Below are 24,742 nucleotides of genomic sequence, written 5' to 3'. Positions count from 1 at the left end.
TCAACTACACTAAATAGGATTAAAAAATTGAAAGGAATATCTGCTCCCTTACTTCTGGGCATGTGATAACTGTCTGGGATTAGAAACACACTTCTTTAATAGGTGAATGATTATGAAATTTTCTGATATGGATGCTTTAAATTAGCCTTGAAGCACCTAATACTAGCTACTGTGGAGGAGAGGATAACCAGACTTGATATACCATGGGTCAATCCACCATGACAATTTCTGTGTTTCTTCATGAATCTACCTCTGTTTTGCCTACATCATTGCACATCAGTGTACTATCAGTCTTTTCTTGTCTTTGTTTGCACTTGGCATGAAAGGATATCTGAGAAAATCACCTGCGTCAACTTGTCTTTAGTTTCCTAAACTGGTTGGTGGGTGGAATCATGCATAGGCTCGAATCTGTTTAACATAGGTTTGAAATGGAAGAGAAAATCAAGAAACATTAACACTGACAGTAAGTGGGTAACTTAATCATTCAATGTAATGATGAAGCATAGTGCAGTAGTCAGTACAATGCTCATTATCTGGTATAATGAGTGATTTGTATTCATTAGTATTTTCACAGGTTCATATTCTAACATCTCCATGACTGGGAAAAGTTAGTGAACAAAATAAATAATTTTAAAAAAGAAAAGAAATTATTGGAAAAGCTATCCTGTCTGGGGGTAGGGAGAAATAATACAACTTTTAAAATATTTTTCTTTTAAAGAAAGTAAACCATATAAGCCTGAGATGTGAGGAGGTGAGATGTGAGCTGCATTTAGTGTTTATATGTTCTAGATCAAATGAATCCTTTATTGACTGGAAGGGAGGGGAACAGTTATTGATAATAATGGCCTGCAGCAAAGATAATCATTATATATTATTCAATTTTCATGATAAAACTTAGAAACTAGCTATCATGGGAGAAGAGAAAATAGCCTCAAATGCAATAGACAAATGAGAGGGAATTTAAACCAGTGTAGAGAATCTGCTATAAACTGGATTGAGTGTGGTTTAGAACTAGCAGTTGTTACTAGCTGGATGCAGTGTTGTATCTATGCTAGCTACAGGAAGACTCTGGAATACCATGCCGACTGTTCTTCCCCATTCAAGTTGAAGAGTGAGAAAGGAGGGTTTCCAATTACCTTGATACATTTCCCACTCTCTTCGGAATAGAGAAGGTGTCAAGGTTCCTTCCCCACTCTGAACTCTAGGGTACAGATGTGGAGACCTGCATGAAAAACCCCCTAAGCTTATTTTTATCAGCTTAGGTTAAAACTTTGCCAAGGTACAAACTATTTTACCTTTTGTCCCTGGACTTTTTTGCTGCCACCACCAAGCGTCTAACAAATATAACAGGGAAAGAGCCCACTTGGAAACGTCTTTCCCCCTCAAATCCCCCCAAGCCCTACACCCCCTTTCCTGGGGAAGGCTTGATAAAAATCCTCACCAATTTGCATAGATCTTAAGAACAATGAAAAACAATCAGGTTCTTAAAAGAAGAATTTTAATTAAAGAAAAAGTAAAAGAATCACCTCTGTAAAATCAGGATGGTAAATACCTTACAGGGTAATCAGATTCAAAACATAGAGAATCCCTCTAGGCAAAACTTTAAGTTACAAAAAGACACAAAAACAGGAATATATATTCTATTCAGCACAGCTATTTTCTCAGCCATTTAAACAAAACAGAATCTAACGCATATCTAACTAGATTGCTTACTGACTTTTTACAGGAGTTCTGACCTGCATTCCTGCTCTGGTCCCGGCAAAAACAACAATGACAGGGAGAACCCTTTGTTTCCGCCCCCCTCCAGCTTTGAAAGTATCTTGTCTCCATATTGGTCATTTTGGTCAGGTGCCAGCGAGGTTGTCTTAGTTTCTTAACCCTTTACAGGTGAAAGGGTTTTTCCTCTGGCCAGGAGGGATTTAAAGGTGTTTACCTTTCCCTTTATATTTATGACAGAAGGACATATTCTATAAAGTTCACATGTGCATAGTAAGCCTGTAACCATCTGCTGAAATTATAAACAGTGTGTTAGCTAAGTTTAGCATGTGGAGACCAGGTCTGAAGGTCAGCTGTCCTTCAGCTGCAGTGGAGAATTGTAGGGGGCAATTTTATTTTAGCAATAAATGTATAGACATCATTTAAATTGGGTCAATTAATTTTTTCTTAAATACCCACTAAAGAAAATCAATGGATAGAATAATCAGCCCTTTAATATACCAGCAGCTAAAGGGTTGCTAAAATCTTTAGAATATTGTACTACCTTCTTGGCAGTTTACCTTCCTAAATTATGATGATCTGGAAGATAATAGAACAATTCACCAGCATGTATTTGTTTGTTATGAGTAGAATTGTTTCATTTGGTTGATTATGGAATTTTGTCTTTAAATGTGATTTGGAAAATGTCTTTGTGATGCAGCATTTCTCTTGTTGCACAGTAATACTCAAATTCCTTGTGAGTGAATTTGTTAGTCTCTAAGGTGCCACGAGTACTCCTTTTCTTTTTAGTGGCAATCTGGTTATATAATCTAGATGGTATTATTCCTATTTTATTTTTAATTCTTCTCCTTAGGCCCTGTGACCAACCAGTTCTCCAGAATATTAGCAAGTACTCTACAGACTGTCAGTAGTCCCTGGGTCACAATTTGGGACCCTGTAGTCTTCACAGTTGCATGTGCCTACGTATTAGTGGTTTTGTGGACACAAATGCTAGCACTTTTACATTGGATTAGCCTTTTTAAGGAAGGGAGCAAGGGTTGAAATTTGTGGCAGATGTTTACAACTGCACAGTACATAGGTACGCTTTGCTCTACATTCATAAGTAGAGGCTGCACAGAAGCCTTTCTGAAATCCTGCCTCTATTCTATTGTTTAAATTCTCTCTCAATTCTAACATCTGCTTGTTCTAGAAGAGTTCTCCAATAGATATTCACTACATCTTTGACCTGCTCTATCTACATTACCTGATTCACTGTGAACATTTTAATTGCATCTCTGTCAGGGACGGCCTTGGAGGAAATGGTGCCCTGGGCGAACTTCCTGTGGCGTCCTTTAAGTACTGCTCCCCGAGCAGCAGGCAGCTGCTTAGCAGGTAGAGCAGCAGGACGTGGAGCAGCAGTGGCACTGAAAGCATCATGCTGCCAGGAGGGTGAATAGGGGACACATATGAGCACGTGGCTCCCGCCCTCTAGCCCCATTGATCTCCTCCCCCTGGGTGGGCACGACCATTCTGTAGCCTATTGGCCACGGCATCTCCCCAAGCCACTGCGTCCTGAGTGGTCACCCACATTGCTCACCTGTAAGGCCAGCCCCGATCTCCATTATGGAGAAGAATGAGACTGGTATTGCAGTGGAGGCAATGGAACACTAATCACATTGTGGAATGCATTATGGGTCATCTCCTGAGCAGCCTTGTATAGCTTCAGATTACACAAAATACAGCAGAAACACTGTTATTGCTTTTACCTCCCTAATCCCTGCACAGTATGAAGCTAGCTTCATATTGGTTCTCCATACTGGAATAGGGTTGCCAGGCATCCGGTTTTCAACCGAACACCTGGTCTAAAAGGGACCGTTAAAAATCCAGTTGATGATGCAGCGGGGGCCCGGGGCTAAGGCAGGTTCCCTACCTGCCCTGGCTCTGCACGGCTCCTGGGAATCACGGCCAGTGGGAGCTGAGGCTTCATGCATGAGGGCAGCGTGTGGAACCTCCCTGGCCACCCATGCGTGGTGGCTACTTCCTGGGAGCCACAGTAAATGCCGCTGGAACCCTGCACCTTATCCTGCACACCACTACCCTGCCCCAGCCTGGAGTCCCGTCCCACACTCAAATTCCCTCCTGGAGCATGCACCCGAGACCCCAATCCCCTACCCCAGCCCTGAGCCCCCTCCTGTGCCCCAAACCCCTCATCCCCAGCCCCACCCCAATACCCTCACCCCAGCCAGATCCTGCACCCCCTCCTGCACTCTGAACCCCTCGGACCCAGCCTGGAGCCCCCTCCTGCACCCCAAACCCCTCATCCCAGGCCCCACCCTAGAGCCCTCACTCCCCTACACCCCAACCCTGTACCCTAGCCCGGAGCCCTCTCCCACACCCCCAACCCCTCCTTTCTGGCCCCACCCAGAGCCCAAACCCCCCATACCCCAATCCCCTGTCCCAGTTTAATGAAAGTCAGCACGGGTGGGGGAGAGCGAGCGACGGAGGGAGGAGGGAATGGAGTGAGTGGGGGTGGGGCCTCTGAGAAGGGGCAGGACAGGGGCGGGGGCAGGGCAGGGGTGTTCCGTTTTGTGCAGTTAGAAAGTTGGCAACCCTATACTGGAATGCAGAGATGGCAGAGGAGGTAGCCAATAGCACCATCTGTAGAAGCCGACCTTTTTTTCTACTCACTTTGTCTTTCATTCAATATTCAGCAGCTGCAGCTAAAGTCTAACTGCCTGCCAGGTACCAGAGCTCAGTAGACTATTTTCTGTAGGGAAATTGTATTATGAAACATTGAAAAAATTCATAATTTTTTTCTATCTGCTACCGCATGTTGCATCTGAGGATCCTATTCCTGATCTCTGTACATATGCATGTATTTTCTTGAACTTACAACTTGTTCAGGTTACATTTTAATTTCAAGGCTATTATTTTATGTAAGCTGCCGTTCTGTAGTGCAAATAATCTCTACAGAATTGTGCTTCTTACAGTACTTTCTAGTAGGACTGTCGATTGATCACAGTTAACTCACAATATTATCTCAAAAAAAGTAATCGCAATTAAAAAAAATAATTGCAATTAATCGCAGTTTTAATTGCACTGTAAACAATAGAATACCGGTTGAAATTTATTAAATATTTTGGATATTTATCTACATTTTCATATATATTGTATTCTATGTTGTAATTGAAATCAAAGTGTATATTATTTTTATTACCAATATTTGCACTATGAAAATGATAAATTAAAGAAATAGTATTTTCAGCTCACTTCATACAAGTACTGCAGTGCAATCTCTTTATTGTGAAAGTGCAATTTACAAATGTAGATTTTTTTTTGTTACATAACTGCACTCAAAAACAAAACAATGTAAAACTTCAGAGCCTACAAGTCCACTCAGTCCTATTTCTTGTTCAGCCAATCGCTAAGACTAGTTTGTTTACATTTACAGGAGAGAATGCTGCCCTCTTCTTATTTACAACATCACCAGAAAGTGAGAACAGGCATTTGCATGGAACTTTTGTAACCGGCATTGGAAGGTATTTACATGCCACATACGCTAAACATTCGGATGCCCCTTCATGCTTCGGCCACCATTCCAGAGGATATGCTTCCATGCTGATGACGCTTGTTAAAAAAAGTGTTAACTAACTTTGTGATTGAACTCCTTGGGGGAGAATTGTATGTCCCCTGCTCTGTTTTACCCACTTTATGCCATATATTTCATGTTATAGTAGTCTTCGATGATAACCCAGCACGTTGTTCATTTTAAGAACACTTTCACTGCAGATTTGACAAAACGCAAAGGTGTGAGATTTCTAAAGATAGCTACAGCACTCAACCCAAGGTTTAAGTATCTGAAATGCCTTCCAAAATCTGAGAGGGTAGAGGTGTGGAGCATGCTTTCAGAAGTCTTAAAAGAGCAACACTCCAATGAGGAAACTACAGAACCCGAACCACCAAAAAGAAAATCAACCTTCTGCTGGTGGCAACTGACTCAGATAATGAAAATGAACATATGTTGGTCTGTACGGCTTTGGATTGTTATCTAGCAGAACCCATCATCAGCATGGACGCATGTCTGCTTGAATGGTGGTTGAAGCATGAAGGGACATATCAATCTTTAGCACATCTGGCATATAAATATCTTGTGACACTGGCTACAACAGTGCCATGAGAACACCTGTTCTCACTTTCAGGTAACCTTGTAAACCAGAAGCAGGCAGCATTATCTCCTGCAAATGTAAACAAAATTTTTTGTCTGAGCGACTGGCTGAACAAGAGGTAGGACTGAGTGGATTTGCAGACTCTAAAATTTTACATTGTTTCATTTTTGAATACAGGGTTTTTTTTAAAATAATTCTAAATTTTTAAGTTCAACTTTCATGATAAAGATATTGCACTACAGTACTTAGGTGAACTGAAAAATACTATTTCTTTTGTATTTTTTTTACAGTGCAAATACTTCTAATCAAAAATAAACATAAAGTGAGCACTGTAAACTTTGTATTCTGTATTGTAATTGAAATCAATATATTTGAAAATGTAGAAAGCATCCAAAAACATTTAAATAAATGGTATTCTATTGTTTAACAGTGTGACTAATAGTGTGATTAATCACAAGTAATTGTTTTAATCACTTGACAGCACTACTTTCTAGACCGGATCCTGGATCCTCCGCTTACTTCTGTGTAGAGCTGTGTAAACTTAATAGTTTACTTTCCCATGTGGTTCAGAAAACTTTCTTATTTGTCTCAGGTCATGGGGATTCTTGCCCCTCCAGAAAACTCAGTTGAACTCAGCCCAAAACATAGAATTTCTCCTACATTCTGAAAAATTTCATGTCATTTGGTCAAAAAGTCTCCTTTTGGCATCTTTGGGGGACAGGGAACTCCATGACAGTTAGTCCAGGTTTGCCCAAAAGGTTTGTGAATCTCAGCAAATTTTTCAGTGACCCTGGCTGATTTTCAGAGTCATAAATAATCCCAAAGTTTTGTTTTTCATTAGGAGAGGCTTGTGTGACTTGACTTTGATAATTTGCATCCTGTAGTGTTTTTCCAGGTTGTTGTTTTTGACATTTTCAGGTTTATGTTTTCCAAGCAAACATTTTGTTTGGACAAGGAAAAGCTGCTGCCTCTAGATGCTCTTCTTTGGAAGGGTTGGTAGTTTTCTTTTCTCTTAAATAAATCATTGGACCCCTAAGTGAAAGACAATTCATCTGTGCATGGGTTGTTTTTGTTCTGTTTTTAAAAGGGTTGAGATTTTTTTTTTAAATTAACAACCAAAAAAACCTTTCTAATGCTCTGACAGTCTAATTCTGATATCACTTTTATAGCTTTTACATAGGTTAACTGTGACTTTAGTGGAGCGACTTCTGATTTACAGCAGTGCAAATGATATCGGGATCCAGTCCTATGCTAGAAACATGTAGTATGAAAAATGTTATTCATCAGAATCTAAGTGAAAGGCTTCTAATAATTAAGATTCCGGCTCTGTTATGACTGACAGTGGTTAGTCCTTTATAAAATGTTCACTTCCACTGTGGCAGAGGTCTTTGTGTTGAATCTCAAGGGAAAGTGGCTCTTTCATAACATATCTTCACCGGCTTTTATCTCTTTAATATAAAGGTGGGTGAATAATCCCCTCTCTCCCCCGCCCGCAAAAAAAAATCTGTATGAATGTTCACCCGAATAGCTTACTCTGCTTTCTTTGGCCATAATTGTGCTGTTTTTGTGTTCACTTTCTATGAACATTAAAGTGATCAAATATTTACAGAAAACAAATTTCGCAACTGTATGCATATTTGCTACAGAAGTGCTTTTGTGCTGCTCCAGCAAGAATACAGACTGACTGATCACAACTAAGCAACATCGCAGCACATCAGCTCTGAGTATCCAGAATTAATTCATCACATATATTAAAAAATTCTAGGAAATTTGAAATCTGCTTCAACCTATGCCAGAATCAGATTTTTAGTGGTGACACTTTGAGTTAGTTTCCCAGACCTGAAGAAGAGCTCTGTGTAAGCTCAAAAATGTCTCTGCCCACCAACAGAAGTTTGGTCCAATAAAAGATATTACCTCACCTATCTTGTCTCTCTATTGATAAGAAAGATACTAAACTAGCTAAATGGGCGTCCAAATTATTTACTCAACTCTACTTGAATAACAAGCCTAGTCTCTCCTTGATGTTCATGTATAATTTATATTAATGTTAATACAAATATAGAGGTTATGCAGTCTTACTGGGGGAACAGACTCCCAAATTGAAGGGTCTTCTGATTACATACCCCCTGATATCAGGGCACAGATTCTATAAGGGCCAGATTATATCTCCATTTAAGTTGACCCAAGTTGTTCCATTGATTATAAAGGGACTTCACATATGAGCAAATAAGTTCTGAGCCAGATCCTCAGCTATGTAAATCCATGTAGCTCCATTTAAGTTAATGAACTGTGCTGATTTCCACCAGCTGAGGATCTTGTCCTCTGCCTTTGTGGTGCCATCTATTGTCAGGTCAAAGGGAAGTCAACAGCTGAATGAGCTGAAATCCCGTGACATACAGTATTTCTAAGTCTGGTGTTTATAAGAACTGTCTTTTTATTATCTATATTTCCACACCTAGTCCTGAGTGTTTCTTCCCATATCTGCTCAAAATCAACAGTTATAAAAACACAGGTATAAAGGGTCAAATTCTGCTCTGTGATACTTGTGCAATCCCATTCACTTCAGTGGGATAATGAGGGCACAATTTGGTCCGTTGTTTCTGGCAAAGTAAGTCCTGGGTGTGAACATAGATCTTGTATTTGAAAATAAAATGGTTTGAGTTATCAATAAAGCCATGCCTGTGGAAGGGGGTTAGTTTGGATTATATTTAGTGTGCATATATTCTGTTGAGAGCAGTGTAGAAAGCCCACATACACATATATGACTCAATGAATCATGACCAAATCCATAGCATCTCTTCAATGAAATACATAAAATATATTTTTTAGCATGTAGTGTCAGAGTTCCTTTGGAAATAGGATGAGTATTTAGGCCTGTCTCAAGATCATGGGTTTCTCTTCTTGCCATGATGCTGAAATATATTTTGAAAAAAATTAGATTTGATGACTGCCAGAAATTTTTTTTAACCCTGAACTAAGAGACATCATAGTGATTAAAATAAGATGTAAATATTTGAATTGGCCTCTATAACTGTTTCCTTTTATAATTATGATTACTAGAGAAGGCTTCCTCATTAAACAATATTGTAATGATCAGATTCAGCTGCTGAAGTTGTTTGTACATTTCCTTTTCATTTACCCCAGCCACAGGCTATCAATTATGTTTCACCTCCTACTTGGAATATCCATTCTAGATGCAGTACCCACTAATATTAATCAAAGTACAGTTCAGTACAAAATTCACAAACGCCATATGAATTATGCACTGAAATGGGTGCAGATTGCACTTCATAGATTAAAATAAAAAAGATGGATTTTTTTCCATTTATAGAGAAATAGATAAATCCTCCACTCAGAAGAAATAAAATAGCAATACAAATATACCCATTAAACAAATTTTATTTTGCAAACTTAAGATTGCTTCAGCATAGTGTTTGTGCATGTGTGTTAGTTCAATAGTACACACACATGATGTGACATAATATAAAGGTTTGTGATGGCTGCATTCTTCGCAATGTTGGAGTAACAAATAAGCTGTGTGAGTCAATAAAACCGTTAATACCTGGCAACATCATATGTTGTATAGATCTCATATATTTTGCACAAACCTATTTTAGGAACATAGTATTTTGGTAAAAATACACTGGTGCTATTGTTCAGACTGATCTCTCTAGAAAGATTTGCCTATAGTATAGAGAGCCTAACTGCAGTTTTGCTAACACCACACATTCAAAAATTGAATCAAGACTAAAAACATGAGGGGTTTTTTTTTAATGATCAGTTTGGAATTCTTATTTTTCTTCTGGTGTTTGAACCTTTAGGGTTCGTATTTTCATTTTTTTTTTCCCGTGTAATGACAGGGACCAGAAAAAGATTTCATATAATCACATGACTCCAAGAGCTGGGAATTTAAGAAAAAATCCAAATATTGTGAGACCCACAATAAAATTAAGTGTTGACAACACTGCAACTGTGTAGCACTGAGATAAGGAGGAAAACTATAACAATTTTTAAAAACTAATAAAACTTAAGTAAGCTACATCTTCCATAAATGTTCATGTTAAAAAACATATCTGATATTTAGAGACATTTTGAGGCTACAAGTAAATTTTGAGCCATTTTTAGAAGACTTTGTTTGAAATAAATACATGAATAAAATTTTGGTTAGAACACTTCCTTTAAATTGAGAAAAGGAGATATGCAAATATTTTACCCCCACTTGATTCAAACAAGCGGAATTGACTTAGAGACCAAAAATGGAAAGATTCATTAGAAAAAACTAGTTTTCTAGGAAGTTATGAGTATATTAAAACCAGTGTTGCCAACTCTTGTGGGTTTTTTTATCATGATTATATTAATTTGGGGGTGGGGTTTTTTTACATATCCTGTGAAAACCTAATGAAAGGTGCCAATTTGTGAATTTTCCCTTATTCAAAATGGCCATCATTTCATATTACTGTCAATCGGACAGAAGCAAGAAGATGGCTGCAATTTCCCTATAATCTATCTGCATGTAGAAGTGAGGCTGTCTTTAATAAAGTTGGTGGCTGCCTCCCACTGTTTTCAGTGAAATTGAAGCCCTGCCTTCAGGCAAAATGGCTGCCATTCAATGGTTCAGGGAGCTGGACAGGACACAGGGACTGTGAGCAGCAGCAGAGACACTGAGAAGGGTGGATGGAGAGAATGAGGAGGAGCAGGTGTCAGATTTAAGGGGTGCAAGGGGTTGTTTGATGCAAGGGGATGTGCAATCAGGAGGGAGGCTGGGGGGTACAGGAGTCTGATGGGGTGGAGAGGACAGTGTTGGGGTGGGAGATGGAGAATAAAATGGCAGCTTCCTTAGCTTGTGGGTTGGGAAAAGTCCTCTCCAAGCAGCCAGAGGAAAGCAGTGTTGCCAACTGTCTCAAATTAATAGTGTGCCATTCTCTGTGGGAGAAGCCATTGTGATGATGCAAGAAGCTACTCTGATCCCATGGTCTTCAGGGCTATGCATGTGGGCAGAGCTCTGTGAGAGCCTGGGAACTAAGGAAGCAGACCTGCACTGCCTTCATGAATGGCCCTCTCGCAAAGAAAGGATCCTGGGGCAGCAGGAGGCCGGGGAATTGGGGAAGTGGTGCCACTGGTCCCAGGCAAAGAAGTGCTGCTGGTGGGTCAAGACACTAATGGGAATTAAATGGCAGTTTCCCTATCTTAGGGGTGAGGAGAGGGTAAGTGAAGTTTCCATCTGACCAGCCAAGGAGAGGCATGCATATTTGTGTAGTTTAGGTTGATTTTTTACCTGGAAGTGTCACACGCAGACACTGGAAGAGGATTCGAGGATAGTTGAAAAGTCAAAAGACTGACTAAAAACTTAGTTTTTTAAAAAAATAAACTTATGATTGTGTGGGGTTGAACTCATGATTTTTCATCTCTTGACAATGGCAATACTATAACCCTTTTTGCAGCTTGAACTGTAACTTTGAAAATTCTGCAACGTTAAATTTTCAAAACCTATTTTCAAGCTATTTTTTTATGTAGCCCCTATAGTAACTCATGCTCATTCCTGATTCTGTAACAGCAGCTATTGAAACACATGCAGTTACTATATCTAGTCCTTCAATCCCTTTGTAGGCTATACTCTTATTGACGTCATTTGGAAATCTTGCCTCCAAACGCACTGTAAGATCCAGCTAATTGAGTTTAATACATCAACTTTCTTTGATTTATTGAACCTAATACATCAACTTTCTGGAAGGTTAAGCTGAAGCTACAATAAAAAACCCACATATATGAACACTAGCTCTACAGTAACAGTCATTTGTTATGGCTTATGCAACCTTCAAACATAAGCAGGACTGCAGATTTCAAACATCTGGAGAGGGAGATGTAACATCCCCAGGGCTTGTGGGAGGCAAAGTGTTGAATATGAACTTTTTTTCTCCTTGGGCTAGGGAAAGTGACCTGAATGCTTTTGACCTTAGCAGTTGGGGGCTTGCAATATGGTCTCTTGGTGGGGGAGGTGGAGAGAGAAGGTTTGCTAATTTTCACTTTCTTCCCAACCTGACACATTTGAGAGCCATAAAGGTATTTTACTCTCTATTCATAAGTATTTTACAAAAAGAAAAGGAGGACTTGTGGCACCTTAGAGACTAACAAATTTATTTGAGCATAAGCTTTCGTGAGCTACAGCTCACGTCATCGAATGCATCCGATGAAGTGAGCTGTAACTCACGAAAGCTTGTGCTCAAATAAATTTGTTAGTCTCTAAGCTGCCACAAGTCCTCCTTTTCTTTTTGCGAATACAGACTAACACGGCTGCTACTCTAAAGTATTTTACTGTTACCTTCAACTTGTCTTTGATCTCAGCTACCCATTCTCTGAGCAGAGTCAAAGGATGATTTGTGCTATATTGACCTTTTTAGACACATGTTTATATCTCAACAGCTGGTAGGGGTGTGTTTGTTGTTGGCAGGAAGGCGCCCCAAATCCCATAAATGTGGAGTTCTTTTTTCTTTGCATTCTGCTTTCTGAGCCTTCATGGTGCACTTTGGTCACTGCAACCAGGAAGGCTATTTTTTAATGAAAACTGAGATTTTCACAATTGCTTGTCTCTAGGAGCTGGGGCTTGAAGAAAAACACCAAATATCACATGGGTGAGCAATACTCCAAATAGAAAAGTATTTTCTATTCTATACCAGATATAAGAAGAGATTGTTGTCCTTGTCAGGAAGGCTATTACCCTGTGCATCTTGTGTCTTGATTATAGAATCATAGGATCATAGAATATCAGGGTTGGAAGGGACCCCAAGAGGTCATCTAGTCCAACCCCCTGCTCAAAGTCCTATTGGCATTTCTGGAACTAGTTTGCCTGTGCAAATGGTACTGCTGGGGTTGCCACTGGCACTGTGAGAGGGAAGCAATATGGAGAGGTGCTTCTCAAGAGGGACAGTGGGTATAATTAAGTTTGTTTAAGAGCCTTCAAATTTTCCCAAACCACCAAATGTAATATAGTATAAATCACAGATTCTGTGGAAGTGGATGGAGGTGTCCAGAGTTATGAAGCACCTCGTTACCACCCGCTCTAAGCATGAGGAAGCCTTGTGTGACAGCCACACTCCAACCCATGAGCCCGCTGAGCGTTGCCCTGGAGTGTCCAGCCTTTGATCCAGTGCACCAGCTTACCAGTTCCACCTCAGATCACTGTTCTGCTTGATACACAGCACTTTGATTTCACTATAGACACATCTAATAAAAGTTTATTTAACGATGCACAGAGATTCAAAGAGTAGCAAGTAGGAGTATTGGAAACAAATGGTTGCAAAATCCTACCATGCATTCTAGAGCCTAGATTTAAGTTACAAACTACTTTCATGTCTTGTGGAGTATTGCTTCCCTCAGATCCTCATAGTGCTTTATAGCCAGGCTGGGTGTGATCCTCCTTTCATGAGACAAGTATGCTCTCACCTTGTCTCCGAGGTGAAGGATTCAGTGTGTTTCTTTGTCCCCCAAGATATAGTGGAACAATCCTTTGTCTTTATTTATAAACAGGACATCTCCTGCTGTTTTTTTATTCCTGTAGATTTTCTTCCTGGTAGATTTTGCTGTTTCTTATTTAGCCCCTCCCTCCCTCTGCTCACTATGCAAATACACATACATTGTGACACCTAAAATACATAACTGGCGACAGGGAGGTATGTATCTGTTACCTCCTGCCTGGAAGGAATGCATCTGAGGCATGTCACATTTTGGTAACTTTACTCCAAAACCTTAAGAACATAATTTTCAGTATACATTCATAACTTCTTAAATATTCTCTGTACACATATATGCAAAGATTATGCTCTCAGTAGAGACCTCAAGTGCCACCCTTTGCTGAACTGTTATGCATATATCTGACCCAGGGGATCACTGTAAAACCCTATGCATTCCCACCCCCACACCACCCATGCCCTCTACCAGCTGGCTCCAAGGGGGCCCCGAATCTCAAATGGTTGATGAAAGACAGCAGTGCAGAAGCATGACAAATATATCGCCAGTGTATCAAATGTTAGTCATGTTCCATCATGTAATTACTTAAGCATTGTAGGAATATGAGATTTGCAGGATTTCCATGGCTCAGACTATTTTATTTTAAGACTATTCTGGTATTACTTCTGGCTTCTCCCTCCCTATCGTGTAGGAAGCCTTGCATGAAATGCAGGCACTAAAAAAGGCAATGAAAAAATTCTTATTGACTTCAATAGAGCCAGGATTTCACCCTTTATCTTTAGTTTTAGAACTAAGAGGATTCTTACTTTTGAAGCATGCTCTGCCCCATTTACAACCCAACCTTTCCAGTGAGTCAGAATTTAACTGGAATTCATTCTTGCTTTACAAAGTATATTGAAAAGCAGCCAGAATGGTATAATGAAAACTTGAAGCCAGCATTTTTCTAGTGTGGTGAGCCCCAGGCACTACTGTAATATAAATAATAAAGAATAATAATTTTATAAATATGTATTCAGTACTGAGACACTTGGCAAAATTAGGCTAAGCGTGTGTGCTTGCACTGCAAACTCTGCAGAATACCCATGGTATGTTTACTTGTGGTGTTGTAACCATGTTGGTCCCAGGGTATTAAAGAGGCAAGGTGGATGAGGTAATATCTGTTGTTGGTGAAAGAGACAAGCCTTTGAGTTTACACACAGCTTGTCTTCATGTATATTTAGTCCCATAGGAAACCTACAAAGAATCCTATAAACACCTGACCTTGTATACCTTAGGGATCTGAATACTGGATTTCTATTTTTAAAAACTTCAAACTATGTCAATTGAAAAACAAAGAGCACAAGCTACAAATGCCGTCATGACATGTCAAAAGACTTTCCAAAGTCAGAAGACAGAGAAGGCCTACATTTCAAGGCCTGTTTTTGTGTGTGTTCACAATAAGTGTATGTACCTGTTTATATACATACATAACTTCTTTAGTGGACAAACTAGCTAACTGCACACAGAACTACTTTATTTTATCAATGCAAATACCCGCCTGGGCAAATGAATTGCTTGCAAACATTGATGCCCTTTGAACATTTAGTAATCTCTCAAACAGTGCTTTAATCTGAACATTTATTGTGAAAATATTGCTATAATTTAGGGTTAGATTCAGATTAGTTCTAAAGTGGATACAGTAATGTGTCTATGATAAAGTGACATTATAGTGTATATGTTATGCATCTGATTAGCTTGTATGGCACCTTGTATAGTACAGTACAAAGTGAGTATAAAATGTTACCAAACAAGGTAATGATAATGTCTTCTATCCACTATGCACATGTGTAAATGAATGCATAAAGTGCAAAACAGTGGAGAAATCATTCATCTAATGTAGTAATTCAAATTTAACCTACTCATAGAGAAGCTTACAATTTTGCATAGTTGTCTTCTGTAAATTAAACTATAGGTAGAAATTCTACAAGTCAAATTGGTCTTTCTTGCCTCAGCACTTAAAATTAAATATAGAGGTTTCTTATTATTTATTTGTGTGTGTATGTGAATCTATTTCTAATGCAAATATTATTGGAGTAAGCAGCAACAGCTGATTTATTTTAACACTGGCCTAAAAGGGGGCATGCTCACAATGCCATAACATATAGGGAAATTGTGCTTGTATGAAAAAGGTATAGAATCTTCAGACTCTTAGCATACAGTTTATTGTACTCTACTGTTAGGGATTCAAAAGCATGCTAGTGTAGTAGTAATTGGATTTCTTGGTATTTCTTTTTGAGAATAGGCTGCTTAAATCATTCAAAAGCAAATCACAGCAGAAAAGAATTGGTGAAGGAATGCATTGTAACATGCTGTTTCAGTGCTTATAAAATAAGCATCACATAGAGAACAATGATCAGCACTAATGTTCAGCTGTTGAGATATCACAGATCTCGTTTTCATCTTTGTACCTCTGCAAAGGCTCATAGAAATACACAACAGTACAGTATGAAAATACAAATGCAATTTTTTCTCCCTCCTGAGGTGGTTATGTTAAAATGGAACTGATTGTTCTAGAGAATTTGAGAAAATCAGGTACTTTGTCTTTGCTGTTTGCATACACTATGGATACATGTTTAGCCTTAATGGTCCTTTAATGAGCAAGATTTGAATCTAGTGTATGAAGGAGCAGCTCTCTTGTCTTCAGTAGAATTATTCCCCCCTTACACCAAATCTGAATTGGTCCCATGTTCACAGAGTATGAAAAGTCCTTCATTTATTTCTAAGGGGCAAATTCTGTGCTCAAATACTGGCACAGGGTGCCAGATGCATGAATGCACCTGAGGACATAGTTTGGCTTTATGCATTTGTCATTGCAACTATAAATTTAAAAAGAGAGAGAGGAATTGTGCTTTCAATTACAGTGGTGTAACTAAGAGAAGAGTAACTTGCAGAAGGACTTTAGGATTTCAGATGCTTTTAGCAGGCAGTCACATGTGTTTTGTTTTGTGTTTAAAGTACATTTATGTTGCTTTCATTGTCTGTTTCATTATGCTTTATTAATAACTAGACATGACATATACCAGTAACAGACCCAGGGCTAGATTTAGAAAATTACAAATGGCAAATATTTTCCACAAAATATTTAGGGAATTTTGCAAGGCATATTTGGAAATCGTATTCAAAAAAACAAAAAAGTTAAGCAAAGTGAACATTTTTTGCAATAATTTTAGTTTTAAAAGACAGCATTTTGTCAATTTTTTTCTTTAAAAAAATTTGACAACTGGTTCTTATTTTCCTGCATAGCTCCAGGGCACATTCATGGGAGTGAAGCCCCTTCCTGCACTTCCTTTTGCTGCTATGTAGGATCTTTCTGGACTTGAGTCTGTTCATGGGTAGAGGAAAACTAGGTTCTGTCCCCAACAGTGCTCCACCCACCCACTGTTGGTTGGGGAGTGGGTGATGTTATGGCTTCATTTCTTCTTCTCCTTTTTTTTTTTTTTTGTCACCAACATATGCCAGAAAGCAGATCTGGCTGGATTAAGGAAGCAGAGGTATGTTGCATCTTGTAAAGGACTGACAGCTCTGTATTCTCCAACCAGAAAAAGGGATCTCAGCCGCAAATGTGTTTCACAGGCTGTCTGTGCCTTCCTAGTATTGCTCCTAGGGCAGTGGAGTACAGGTTGCCCATACCCAGAGTATTTAAAGGACTGTGAAGTGGGTAAAAATGAAAATGGGTGAACCTCTAGAGGTCTGGAGGTTCAGTGGGTTAGATGCAAATGGGCATCCAAAAATTGATATGAAGAACAGAGAACTTTTGGAATAGAAATCTCAAGTTTTCTCATGAAACTTCAGCACTTCTACTTCCAGGCCTGGCCAGAACCAAGAAGCGCAGAAAATGAAACCTAAGGAGAGGATATAGAGTTCAAACTTACATGAGTATTGGGAAAAAAAAGTCAATTCAAAGTTTGGGCAGAGGTTATGGCTGTTTTAAATAAATGTCTACAAAGTGGTAAGCCCAAACTTCGGAAAATCCAACATTTCTTCACATTTATTTCTGCTATGCTTGCCTGCTATACATGGTTTGGGCCATTAGTTTCCGTGACCTTGGCAGATATGCACGTTACTGTGCAATGTGTGGCGTTTTAAGAAGATGCAATTATGAAGAGGTGGGAGATTGGGGGAGCTGCATAATGGAGGTAAGGCTATGTTGGGATACTTACGTTTTTGATTAGTTTTTGCTGATGTAGAGATATTGTGATTGGGGTTAAGTAAAATGAGGGAGTCTGTGTAAGTGTATGTTGGAGATTGTAAAGGGTATCAGAGTTACTGGGCTAAGTGCACCTCTCACATCTCCTGGCTCTCTGGGTATGTCTACACAGCCCACGGAAGCAAGCCTCCCAGTCCAAACTGACAGACTTGGGCGAAGGGGGCTCATGCTGACACTCTAAATATAGCTGTGCAGACCTTCTGGCTCAGGCTCTGAAGCTTCGGGAGAGGCCTGGAATTCAGACCCTGAGCTCCAGCCTGAGCCGCAACTTCAAGGCACTATTTACACAGCTATGTTTAGAGCGCTAGTGGAAGCCACACTAGCCCAAGTCTGTCAACTGGGGCTGAAAGGCTCGCTGCTGCAGGCTGTGTGGACATACCCCCTGAGCACACTCCCTCTGCGCCTCAGGCTGTCATCTCTTTCTTGCAGTGGAAACGTGCGTTTCTCACGCTCTCAGACCAGGTGCTAGGTTTCCACCGTGATCACCTCTACGGGTCTGAGTTGGGCTCAGACCCTGAAGTTCTGTCCCCTGTGGGGCAATGACGGTGATAATTAGCGACCAAACTATTTATTTAGAACAAAAGCATGTCAGAGAAAACGCATGTTAAAAGCAATAAAGAATTCTGCATTCATATCTCGTTCTTCCCTAAGGCTTACCATTCCTTGGATCTGGAAGGCCCATTTCCTTTAGACTCCTCCCCAGGGCTTGTCTATGCCAGCCTGGCTGCCTGGACAGCTGTTCACAGCCCCTCAGAGAGGCTTTTTAACTCTTTAGTCTTCTTTTGATCTCTAGTTCACATCCTGACAAAACAAGGTTTACAGTGTCAGAGACAAGTGTAATTCTCTTCAAGGTTACCTGTGGTGTCCAGGATAAATCACTACCACCTGCTTACAGTGTGGGACAGCCTTGTCTGTGCCTACTGGGATAAATCCTTCCAGCTCTGCTGGCACTCAGGTTCCCAGGCCCTTCTCTTCTGGACACCCACAACATACACCTCTGTTGAAGCAGTGCACCCCAGGTTACTGGCTTTACCTCAGTTCAACATCACCATAGCACAGAGCATTTAGACATGCCTATAGTACAACCAAATTGAAGTTTATTTAACACAACTTCAGTTAAAGATTCACATAAAAGCAAGTAAAAGGATTTGGAAACATGAAGTTATGGGTAAAAGAAAAATATAAAACACATTCTATAGTCTATACTTACTAACAAGGTACTTTCCTGATTAAAACTGTATTTCTCACCCACTGGTCAGTCCTTATAGTGCTTGTCCAGTCCAGAGGGCTGGAATCCACTTTTCACAAGACACTCCTATTGACAGAATGTTGCTTCTGTAATGGATAACATTTGTGCCATCTTTTCTGCTCTTATACAGTCCCAGACCTTTTGTTGTTGTTAATATTCAAGTTTGCATCTGCAGATTGTGTACACAGGGTTGGGCTGAGTCAATGGATGCTGATTGATCTCAGTGATGCTTGTGCCAGCTCTGAGACCCACCCAATCTCTGGTGACCTGTGTCAACTCCACCAATTTTTAAAACCAATATTCCACATGCTGCATAACTCTAAAAATGTTTCCTTGACAAACATCTTGCAATAGCTGTGATAACTAGCTCGTTTTTAGCTTTTGGTAGAGACCAAACATGACGCTCCCCACCTTTGGTGAAATATCAAGATGATGACTGGACACAGATATATCTGCCAGAGCATATCTGTGTCACAAGTTACAGGATCTTTGAAGCTAATTCTGGGTCCCAATTGTCTTTCTAGTGTGTACCTAAGTAGTAGTTGTTATGTTGAAAGCCATTGTGTTGCCTTCCCATACTGTTTACCATTGACTTCAAGCATTGTAGGTGTCTAATAGACATTCTACTAACCCCAATATGTGTTTGATCAATATACTCATGCAAGAAAGTCTAATAATCCAATATATAATAACTTCCCCTCACTGACCTGGTTATATATGGCGTTCATACCATTATTGCATCTCAGTATTCATATATTACTATATAGAAATCCATACAGCACTAGAACCTTATTACGTATCTGCAATATTTCTGTCACACTGGCAATGAGTATTTGTGTTGTAGATGTACTAACCACAAGAGGCATAAAAAATCACTGAAGGGAAAGGGAATATACATACTTTGATACCATACCAAGAAACCTACAGTGAAAATAATTATTCCGATGCTATGGAGGCTGAGCCTAATATCACAGATATGCAGCCTGGTAAAGTGGATTGAAGACAGATCTCGGAGTTAGAAATTCTCAGTGAGAATTAGGAACCACAGTGCCACTGATTTGATGTTAATATTTATGCTGTATATTTTAGAGACTGTGCTCAGTCCAAAAGTTGGAAGTGCAAGGGGTTAGGGGAGGAAACAGTTAATTATCATTACACCAAAAGAAAATGGTACAAATTAACAGAAGTAAAGTAGCATACATATACTAAAGCTTCCCTAAGCAGCAGGTCAGTTGGCAACACACAATTGGATCCCAAACAGATACGTTTGGAAAAAAAATTCCTCGGGGATAGAGTGTCAGGGATTTTCTGACAAAACAGGTTTTCATCAGAAAATGCCAGTTTGTTGAAATAGAGATATTTCACAGAAATGTATTGGTTTCAGAAAACTTCCAATGAAACTCAGGCAGGGTTCTATCTGAATCTTGCTTGGTTTCCTGCCTGCTCACCTGGCAGGCTGCTGGGAACCCTGAAAGCCCTGGGAGCTCCAGTTGAGCTGGGAGGTTGGACATTTCGATTATTTTGAAACATTTTTTCTCTTTCATGGGACATTTCTAAATTTCTGTTTTCCCCCACAAAATGGAAGAGTTTATTTCCAGAAATTTGGGATTTCCCAAGGAACAGAATTTCCAGCTTTGAACCAACTCTAGTCAAAGGCACATATAGTGGCTGCCCCAAATATTAGCTAGGGTGACCAGATGTCCCAATTTTATAGGGACAGTCCCGATTTTGGGGGCTTTTTCTTATATAGACACCTATTACCCTCCACCCCCTGTCCCGATTTTTCACGCTTGCCCTCTGGTCACCCTAATATTAGCACAGGTGTTACAGTTTACCAGACTCTTTGGTTACAGCAGCTGATGACCAATGTTGGACCAATGATGATGGCTCGAGGTGGAAGATTTATGGCAAATGATCATGTCATGCATAACTGTCCAAGAAGCTGAGTATGTAAGATGCCTTGTTTAAGTATCATCAAGTGTGATCCCCTCAAACACTTATGCACTGATTACTGCCTTGAAGTGAGTGGAAATGGTCCCCTCAGAATATTCCTCTGCAGAGGCCTTCTCTGGCTTGGGTAGAGCTGGTGTAAGAGCTGTACAATGTCTTGGTTCCTAGCATTCAGCAAGGGGACTGCTGGAGGTGTGTTCAGTGTGCTTGCTGAAATAATTCTGTGCTTCCCAGGGTTAACAGGGAGCCAGGGAAAGCAGTGTGTATAAATTAGAGTAGCCCTGAAGCTGCAGTAACTTGCACCTGGGGCCAGGCAGGCCTCTGGTTGGCAGCAGCATATGGTCCTGTCTTACACCCCCCATAAAACTCCACTGAAATGATGTAATGGCTGCCAGAACTAGAACACATTACATGTTTAATATTCTGGAATATTTGCTGAACAATTTTGTGCTAGACAAGACTGGCTAAATTGTGAAGTCTCTCTTAAAGTCTCTTAAATTCTCTCTTAAGTCTGCTTTTGTCATGCTGCTTATTAGTGAATCCTGTTGAGATATATAAGGCTTATATATAACACCTCCTTCCCTGTCAGTGTCTGTCCATCTGAGTGGATATAGACTGTGAACTCTTTCAGGTAGGGACTGGTCCTTCTTAAGTATCTAGAAAGTGCCCAGTGCTTCATAGGAGCTACCACCCAAAAAAGGTCTCGCTATTGCAGGGAGAAACAAATTCCAAAGCAGCTTCAGGCCACGAAAGCCACAAGCATTTGACATGGGAAAAAAATCATGTATGGAAAAGCATGCTAAATAAACTATTGATGGGTTCTGTGTTGAATAGACAAAAATATAAAAATACAACAGGTAGAAAGTGATCAAATACAAAGCCTCAATCATGGAAAACATTAGACACTGAATGTGGAAACATACAGCCATTAAGTATAAAATGAATAGATTAAGTGTCAAAAGGTATAGAAATAACAAAGACAAGAAATCATTGACTGCTCAGCCGAGAAATATATGGCTGGCGTAAATTAAAGGCAACCCTCTTCTTCCACTTATACAAGGCCCAGTTTTGCACGATTTACTTACATGAGTTGCCCTTATGTAAAGAGTCTCATAGACTTCAGGGATACTGCTTACCAGAGAGATGGCTGCAGGCTTGGAATCTCTGGAAGGATTTTTTTTTATCAGGAGATTCAAGAGATCTTCAGGAGATTAAAGGAGAAAAGCTTTAACCCCAAGTCTTGTATGTGCTTCTTAAGAACCAACATGTTTTAATTCCCTTTATCACAACAAAAGGAAAATGCAATGGTAGGGGGTGAAGGAAGAGGAAAGCAGGGAGTTTCATATTCCTTGAAAGAAGATACTGCATCGTGACCATTTAACATCAAGGATGAATGCTATAAATCTTCCACGGGAGAATTATCTAAAGATCAAATTGCAGTTATGAATAAAGGCTTGACTTTTTTAGCTATCTAGAAAATCCAGCAAAATATCCTGTAAAGTGTTACAAGTGTAATCAAAAACTTAATTTGAAGCTTTTCTTTGCAAATATTCTGGACACTAAGAAACCAGTTGTTAATACAGATGTAGTCAATGTGGATAATGAGTATAAGAGGAATATCATATTTAGAAATAAATCCATCTTTAATCCACCAATTACTAATTCTACCTTGTTAATGTTCTTTCAGCAGGATTTGGATGTTTGGGAAAATTCTATCATCAGAAGACATGTTAGATTTAAAAATCAGACTCTTACTGCCCACTAAAGAACTGCATGGCATTTATCACAATGAATCAAAATAGTATTCTAAGTGAAGGTGGCACTTATGATAGTAGTACTGCGTAAGGTTAAATATACAGCCAAAGGTATAATTTACTAATGCAACCTCTTATAGACAAGTGAAGTGTCATCTCATTAATTTGCTGAAGACTACATATTGGTACCCTTGCTGAGTGATGCTAAAGAAAATAATTGGAGTTCCAAGTGAGACAGTGTTCAGTCACTAATGAGAATCCATTTAAACCAACTATTAAATCTAACCACTTTGTAAAATCCATAGAATGTGGTTGATCAGCCAGGAAGATAAGTAGTAATCTCTTCAGAATCTCTAAATATATTTATAATAGTTTTACATTAGCCCTTGAGACTCTAATCAATATCAGGGCCCCATTGTGCTAGGTACTGTATAAGCATAGAATGACACAATTCCTATGCCAAAGAATTTATAGTCTAAAGCCCTGATACTGCAGGTTGTACTGCATAGATACAGGAGCTTCTGGGGAGTAACTTGCAAGATGAGGACCTACCTTAAAACACGATGTAACTGGCATTACAGCAACAAGAGAAAGGAGGAGGTAGGGAGGAGAAGGAAAATGACAATACGAACTCTTGTAATATAGACCAACTCTATGCACAAAAGAGGGAAGGTCCTCTCATGGATCAGTAACTGGTTAAAAGATATGAAACAAAGGGAAGGAATAAATGGTCAGTTTTCATAGTGGAGAAAGGTAAATAGCCGGGTCCTCCAGGGATCTGTCCTGGGAGTGACAAAGGGATCTCACAAAACTGGGTGACTGGGCAGCAAAATGGCAGGTGAAATTCAATGCTGATACATGGTAATGTTTATTGTAAATCATAATCCCAACCACACATACAAAAAATGATGGGCTCTGAATTAGCTGTTACCACTCAAGAAAGAGATCTTAGAGTCATTGTGGACAGTTCTCTGAAAACATCTGTTCAATGTGCAGTGGCAGTCAGAAAAGCTAACAGTGTTAGGAACCGTTAGGAAAGTGATAGATGATAAGACAGAAAATATCATGACACCACTGTATAAATACACGGTACGGCCACCCCTTGAATACTGCATTCAATTCTGGTTGCTCCATCTCAAAAAAGATATGTTAGAATTGTAAAAGGCACAGAGAAGGACAACGAAAACGATGAAGGGTATGGAACAGCTTTCGTATGTGGAGAGATTAAAAAGACTGGGATTGTTCAGCTAAAAAAAGACGACTAAAGGGAGGGAAAGGTAGAAGTCTATAAAGCTATGAATGATGTGGAGGAAGTGAATAGCTCACTTCATCGGATGCATACTGTGGAAACTGCAGAAGACATTATATACACAGAGATATATATGCATTATATACACAGAGACCATGAAACAATACCTCCTCCCACCCCACTCTCCTGCTGGTAATAGCTTATCTAAAGTGATCACTCGCCTTACAATGTGTATGATAATCAAGCTGGGCCATTTCCAGCACAAATCCAGGTTTTCTCACCCTCTCCCCCCCCCCCACAAACTCACTCTCCTGCTGGTAATAGCCCATCCAAAGTGACCACTCTCTTTACAATGTGCATGATAATCAAGGTGGGCCATTTCCAGCACAAATCCAGGTTCAAAAAAGAATTAGATAAGTTCATGGAGGATAGGTACACTAATGGCTATTAGCCAGGATGGTTAGTGATGCAACCCCATGCTGTGGGTTTCCCTAAGCCTCTGACTCTCAGCTGCTGGGCTTGTATGACAGGGGATGAATTACTTGATAATTGCCCTGTTTTGTTCATTCCTTCTGAAGCATCTGGCATTGGTCACCGCCAGAAGACAGGATACTGGGCCCAGTATGGCCATTCTTGTGTTATGCTCACAGCTAGATAGTGTTGGGTCTCTTTTCTTTGAAGTATAACCTACACATAAATGAAGAGACTATGAGTAGCCCCTGAAAAGTGGTGAAACAGCATAGTCTCACATTTGAACTCTGTTCTTTACATTAATTGTCACTGGCTAGTATGCTAATATGCCCAGAAAGAGACCACTATGAGCAGTTGAATATTATCTGAGAAATAAAGATGTGAAGCTTAAAGTCCATCTCACATTTTTTCATTTGAAAGTGATTAGACCAGGTATGTCAGTCAGTGTTATTTGGTCAACCATGCATGCTAATTTGGTGCTAAATTATGTTAATCTGT

Source organism: Eretmochelys imbricata, chromosome 2 (genome assembly GCF_965152235.1).
Source record: "Eretmochelys imbricata isolate rEreImb1 chromosome 2, rEreImb1.hap1, whole genome shotgun sequence".
Classification (NCBI taxonomy): domain Eukaryota; kingdom Metazoa; phylum Chordata; order Testudines; family Cheloniidae; genus Eretmochelys; species Eretmochelys imbricata.
Note: the sequence above shows the minus strand (reverse complement) of the source record.